Source organism: Lactuca virosa, chromosome 1 (assembly GCF_052849685.1).
Source record: "Lactuca virosa cultivar CGN04683 chromosome 1, Lactuca_virosa_CGN04683_v6, whole genome shotgun sequence".
Classification (NCBI taxonomy): Eukaryota; Viridiplantae; Streptophyta; class Magnoliopsida; order Asterales; family Asteraceae; genus Lactuca; species Lactuca virosa.
Window position 1 is genome coordinate 79,570,054 of NC_136426.1, and position 7,563 is coordinate 79,577,616.

Genomic DNA, 7,563 nt, shown 5'->3' on the forward strand with positions numbered 1-7,563 from the left:
GGTTGCAGCATGGATTTTCGAGGTTTTTTAGTGCCAAAAATTCATCCGGAAGCAAAAAAAAAACCTGCGCTCGCAGGTTGTGTACATGCGATTGCAGGTTGTGTACATGCGATCGCAGGTTGGCCAAAAAGTGCCAAAATGGTATCCTACTTCATTAAAAAGGCACGAGACGCGTTTTCTTCAAAACCTGCGATCACAGCTTTGATACATGCGATCACATGCGCGTCGTTTTTTGTTGCTAGACGTATAAATAGACCCTGATAGCATCCCAGTAACCTAAGTTGGACGATTCCAGACGAAGAAAACCACTTCAGAAGGCGATTTTTGAGTTCTTTCACCGACTTTTGGAGATCTGAAGACTGCGAATCATCTCACACATTTAGTTTATCTAGATTGATCAGTAATGTTTCTTTTATCTAGTTTGATTTCGTTTTTAGCCTTGTCTGGCTAAACTTTAGTTTTCAGTTCTGCATAGATTAGTACTTCTCATGTGATTAGTTTTCAGATCTGATTTTTGATTTGTGTTTCTATCTAGATTCTTCAGTTTTGTTCTTAATGAATGTTTGATTTTGATTTTTGTTAGTCTGATCACCTAGCTAGGGTTTTTATCATTCCTGTTAATCAGTTAATAGAATCTGTAATTGTTCTAATTAACTGGTAAAAGTAACAAGTAATAAATCGGTTCCATGTTTGGGATTTGACTTTATTATAAACTGTACAAATCATACCTTTACGCTTCCGAGCTTGTGAGAAGTATTGGGTATTGCTGGGAATTTTACACAGATCATAAAGTTGCTTTTCTGATTTAATTAAGAGCTTGTTTAATTGAACAGTAAAAAGTTAGGGTTAATTGAAGAGCTTGTTTTGGTTAACTAAATAAGGTAAAAGAGATTATACTAGAGTTTGTTAGTTTTTCTTAGTACCAGCTTAGATAGAACGCATCTCAAATAATCAGATCTGGGTTAGTTGCTTGATTAGGAAAGTCGCAGCATAGTTGAAACCGTTTTTATTATTGATTTTTATTTAATTTAATATCACTGCATTTTTAGTTTTTAGTTTAATTAAAACCCCCATTTATATTCTGATTCTTGACTAGATGTGTCTGATGCAAAAAGGCATTGACTTTTAGGTTGTGTCCTTGAGGATTCGACCCTGCTTCCTTGTGCTATATTTTTAGTGCAACCAGCAGTGATAAATTTATTTGTTTAATACGTGCGCGACAGCGTGTTAACAAATTGGCGCCGTTGTCGGGGATGATAGTTGTTTCGCTGCAGAGCCGGTTCTTGAGCAAATCAGCGAATGCGAACAAATGATCAACAAGGTAAATTCTATTCTTGAATCTCTTAACATACCTTTGTCCAGATATGAAACTAAACTAAATGACTTAAAATACACTTTTTCAAGCTTTAGTGACAGTTTAAAAAGAACTCGTTTAACAAACTCTAACCTAACCGATCAAATCAGCAGGGTTTTGTCAAAGAGCAAGGAGAGACGTATGTAGATAGAGAAGATACGAGTCCGATTTATCTAAGTCTAGGGATCAGTTAATTTACTTGCAACGGGATAATTTAATGCTTTTGAAACAACGTAATATTTTATGTTTGATTGCGAAAAGGCTTTATTTTAACATTACTCAGTTGCACCTCGATTGCGAGATTGGTAAGAAAATACACAAAATGATCTTACCATTCCTTGAATTAAAGGAAGACGAAATTGTCGTTGATTGTTACCAGTGCGAATCCATTGTTTTGTCTGATGAAACTTCAGATGCTTACAGGATAGGTCTGGACAAAAGTGAATCATACATTAAGTCCAAAGACCATAAGAACATGTTAAAGCAACTTTTGGATGAAAATGACAAAAGGCAGATTAAATCTGATACTATGCAGAAGTTCGACTCATTGAGTGCCAAGTTAAGTTCAGATAACAAAATTAATGTTGAAAATACATCTGAATTTGATGAGGACAGTGATATAAGCGAAATCTCTGTAGAGGTTGAGGTTGACTGTTCGGAGTTTGTTAAAAGCGAATCTGAATGTGCGAAATATCTTATCTCTGAAAATTATGTTGAATTCGCACGCTTTTTCTGAAAATAAATCAAAGCTTTTAAAAGAAAAAGCAACTGTATTCCCAAAGGTTCAAACTGTGCCTAACCAGGTTTTCGCAACCATAGGTCTGAACAAAAATCAAACCGTTGGATTAACGTCCCTGGTTGATGACGATAACAGAGATGGATGTGATGAGCACTTCTGGTCTGCCCCAATAGACAATGCAGATGAAACTAAGGGTCTGTCGGAAAAGACTTCTTGGAGAGTGAAAGGAAGATACGTAGCAGAACCACTCAACAATTTCTCAAGCTGCGAAAAGGGGAGTCCGAGTGGAACCAAGGATGTTCCAAGTGAAAAGTCGTCAGTGCAAAACAACACATTAGACAAAAAGCCGAAACTTAAGGCTAACGTTCACAAGTCATCAGAGCAGTTTGCAGCTCAGAAATGGCAAAGGAATGCGCGATACAACAAAAAATCTCAAAGAAAGGAAGCAGTTTTGGCAATCCAAGAATCCCAACTTTGTTCGCAATGAAAAACCTTCAAATCGAAATGCGAAAGTCTCTTCGCATGCGAACGCAAGATTCTCCTCGCAAAGTCACTCTCGCAGTCCGCAGGATTCTAAAAGAAAAGTTTTTCAAAAATCTATTCTCTCAAATCCAAAGAAGCCTGTGGAGAAACCAAAACCTCATTACTCTCCAACCATGAATGCTTCGCATCATACCAAGACATCGAAAGATGTTAAAGGAAAAGGAAAGATAGTTTCAGATCATAAAGTTCCAATCAAAGAGTCTGAAACTAATTCAAAGAAAGTTGAAAAAGGGTTTGTGAAGAATCAATTCAAGAATAAACAAAATCAGTCATCTATTAATGATACGAACTTGAAAATTAATAGGATAAAAGTTTTTACAATAACAAAGAAAGATAGCACTACATTAATTAAACGTACATATATGGTTGATCTTGCATTTACTTTTCCTCTTACTATAAAAGGCTCACAAGGACCCAATCAATTTTGGGTTCCTAAATCTGCTTAATTTCTGTAGGTAATTCGTGACGAGCAATTTGACACGGAATGGTATATCGACAGTGGATGGTCGCATCACATCACAGGTAGTAAGGAAGAACTGCGAGAATTTAGAGAACTTAAAGATGGAGGAAATGTGAAGTACGGAAATAACTCTTTTGGAAAGATTAAAGGTTATGGGATAATAACAAACGGAGAGTTTTCAATCCGAAAAGTGGCATACGTAGAGGGAATGCAACACAATCTCATAAGTGTTTCGCAGTTGGTTGCTGGGAATGGATTAAAGGTATCCTTTGACGACGAAGGGTCTAAAATCATAGAAAAGAAGACCAAAGCAGTCCTTCTAAAGTCGAAGCGCAAAGGCAAGATGTATCCGTTGAATCTAAATCTGATACGAGGAAAGCCTGCCATTTGCCTACTAACGAAAGCTCACTCGGATGATAGTTGGCTATGGCATAGAAGACTTTCGCAACTCAACTTCAAAGACATCAACAAGCTTGTTCTTGGTGATCATGTGCGAGGGCTTCCTGTTGAGAGAAGAACTTTTGGGAAACACTTGAACAAACGTTAGTACAAGATATAGTTGCGGAATAAGTTAATCTCAAAGGATCATGAAAGCTCAACAATAATAAGTTAGATTTGTTGGATAGTTAGTTGCGGAAATGTAAAGTGTTGGAAAGTAAAGGAAATATAAATGACAAGTTATATTAAGTATACACGAAATTGATTCTTAACAAGGTTTGCAATCAAACACAAGTTAGTATGTGAGATCAGTTTAAAGTGAAGGGGATCTTTGATAATGATCAGTAAGATAGAGACATGAAGTCGAGAACTCAATTTATAGAGCCTCTAAAAGTTACATCCTGAATAAACAAATAATAAAACTACTGACTAGCATGACCATGCAAGGTCCATTGGATAAAGAAAGGTTAACACGCTATGTCAGTGGACATAAAAAATCTTCATTGCAGTAGAATGGTTGCGGTTCACTTCTTCAGACTGCGGTAGACACTTCATTGCGGTAGAGAAAACAGATTGCGGTAGCACAAGAGGTGCGGTAGAGAGAAAGGCTGTTGCGGATCGCCAAGTTTAAGAGGGCCACTTTTTTGTTCTAACATTTTCCCCCTAAGTGACCTCTTCAAATTTTCTTCATTACTTATCAAGTTTTAGGAATTTGATGAGAAGCCACCAAAACTTCCTAACTTCGCCAAGCCATTGAATTCTCCTTGTAATCTCAAACTTCACTCCGTCAGTTGTATGCTTAGATCTCTGAACCGAAGCCAAAGTTACTTCCAGTTGTTTGTGGTCGGACGATGCCTTGCGGTGGTAGGGATGAAGTACTTGAGATCACTGTTAACTCTTTTATACAGAAATCTAAGTTGAGGGAAGTTGGTTGCGCCTAAGGATCTTTCTTGATAACTTTCAATGAAGACTGGTGCAGGTTCGAGAGCTGGAAGTTTGAATTTTTGAGCAAGCACAGGATAGATGTCTGCATCGATCTTGGCGAAGTCACACACTAATGACTTAAGAAATTCACAAGCTTTCTCACACGCAATCATCATCTTCGGGTGCTTCTCTGCCTTGATTTGAAAGAATCTTGCAATTAGAAATACTTCCTTAGGATTCATGCAAGGAAAATCAGCTTGAGTCCTGACGTAATCATCGCCTCTTCTTGTAAGTGTATACTGAATGAAATTTGTCTTCATTAACTTCCTTATCTTGTAACTTTTCACTGCCGATGGTCTATCGTTAGACCAAATGCTCTCAAATTTAGATCCATGCTTGGAATGGAACTGGTTTAGACGTTCAAACTCGAGAGGTAGCCTTTGATCATCAGGAATGCTAAGGTCAAATGGCTCAAAGACAGCGGAAAATTTGGAGTTGTGCAAAATTGGAATATCCCAGTATCCATCAAAAGGTGGTTCGGCATAAGTTAGAACTGGCCTGTAATCATCATCAAGTAACCTTCTGGTGGGATTAACCCAAGAATTGATCAAGGTTTCATATATAGTTGTATTAAAGCCATGATCTCTCCAAATCTGTTCAACTAATTTTGCAGCTCTCCAATCACTCTTTCGTTGGCGAGTAGCTGGGGAGTCGTTTGTATGATCCGAAGACATTGTTGGTGCCAAGTTCTTGAAATGAGGAGGAGTCTCTTGACATGGAGAAGACTGATGTTGAGGATCTTGTTGCGGTGAAGGAAACTGATGTGAGGAATGTTGTTGCGGTTCCTCTTGCGATGGAGTTTGCTGAGAAGAGTGCACCGAAGTTGTCTGTTTGGGAGAAGGTTGCGCTGTTGGTTGAGGAGTCACAATCCTTTGATGGATTGGATCATAAGTTGGAATTGGGATTCTTGCAGAAGATTGATGTTGCTGAGAAGATTGATGTGGATGAGAGTGTTCACTTCCCCCTTTTGAGGAAGAAACAATTTGTTGCTCCTCAAACCACTGTCTGAGGCCATCAATCTTTGAAAACGTCTTGTCGAACTGAGACTTTATCAACTCAGATATTTGAACATTGTTGGGAATATCGGTGTTGAACAGCAGGTTGTATATCTCATTTGTTAACCGTAGAATCTCATCAACACTTGAGTTTGCTGTGAGAGAACGCCTTAGACCATTGATCGTCGTTTAAAGAACAGCAAGGGCAAATTCATATGCATTATGGGTTTCATTAACAAGTTGTTTTGAATGAACTGCTTGATTAGCAAGAATAGCCTTGACCTCATTTTTTACTGCAATGACCTCTTGGATTAGACGATCAGCAGTTGCCAGAAATTCTTTATGATCAGCAGTGCAATTGTTGTCTAGGGCTCGAATACCCATTTCAACTTTCAAGGATATTCTTTCAGCTACCAATCTTTCTCTGGTTTCTAGCCTTTCAACTCTTTTAGCCTAGGACTGCGGTCCAGCCATATCAGGGTGTTGCGGTTGGTTGATGGTGACTGCAGTCAGAATTTGGTCGACCTTGGACTGAAGACTGAGAAGTTCTTTCCTTGACACAGCCAGTTTCTTCTTCTTCTTGGCTTTAGGCTTTGAAGTAGAGTGTTGGGATCCACTGGACTCTTCGTCATTTCCATGAATTCGTCCGAGTTGGGGGGGTTGTTGAAAATCTTCAAGATTAAGATCATCAAGTCTAAACATTGGACCTGAGCTGATCTCAACTGCGGTTCCATCATCGTTTGAATCATGGATTTCAACAGTTGGAAGAGGCTTAGAGGGACCAGCACCACTTTGCAGATTTTGGGCTTTATGAACTGTGATTTCCATTCTTGATACCCATTCTTGAATTTGCAAGATGTCATGGACTGTCTTTGCATTGCTGAAAGCATCAGCCCAATACTTAGCAACCGTTTAAAGATCTTTTTCTTTCTGCTGTTGCTGTTGAATTTGTTGTTGTTTCCTTGCTTTGAAGGCCCTTTGAAAAGCTTCATACTTTCGGATTCCGGACTCAGTAGTTGGTCGATCCTGAGTCCAAGAATCATATGAATGATATCTGTCAAATCCTTGGTTTCACACCGGGATGCCCCTGGGTTCGTGGATCCTGGCACATTGGTGCTCACCACTCCTAAACCACTTGTATGTAATGGTGGTGGAGTAGGTTTTCCCAAGCTTCCTTGGTCTCCTTGACCTGAAGTCAAGTTTGGCCTCGGCTCGGTTCTGGCAATGGCTGAAGAAGTGCCCTGCAGTGGGTTAGGTGTTTGCAGTGTTTGTGTAACAGAAATAAGGATGGAGCGCAACTCCTCTGGCTCGAAGACGTGTAAGTGTGATGCCCTGGAGACCTTAGGGCGATGTGAACCAATGGGATCCTCTTGGGATCCAACTAGGGCGTTGTCTCCATGTTCTGATGAAACAGATACATTTTCTGTATCTGAGTAGTTAGAGAGGGTAGAAATGAGTAAGCATGCGGAGGCTCCAAGGAATACCAGAGTCTTTAGAGAGACTGCGGTATGAGTCTGGTCACGCATTTGGCTATGACTAGGGGTAACTTTGAGCATTTTGCGTCTGAATACATCACCGGAGTCATGATAAGAGTCTTCAACAACATTAACAGGAATGTATTGAGTTTTGGAGGGGGAGGGAGGAGCTTCATCCGAAGATACAATGGTTTTGTGTTTCTTGGAGGGATTTTCACCCTTTTTTACTACGTTGCTGGGAGATTTCTTAGAAGAAACAATTTTCTTGATGCGCTTTGGTTTGGGATGGCTAGACTGTTATGCAGTAGTAGGGACTTGAGATGAAGTATGAACTGCGGTACCAGAAGGACCTTGGGTTTCGGTGAGGGTTGCGGCAGCCTGACCTGGTCTGGGCGGGGAAGAGTGGTAGGGTTCATAACCACTCGTAGCCATGATGTGGCCAACGACTGCGGTTTCTGAGAGTCCTATAGACTCCAATATGTACATCGGTAATCTCCTAAGGGTTCCAAAAATAGATTGATCTTTGGAAGGGGTGTACCTTTTCAAGTCGTCGGTGACAAAGAGTGTAGAATCAT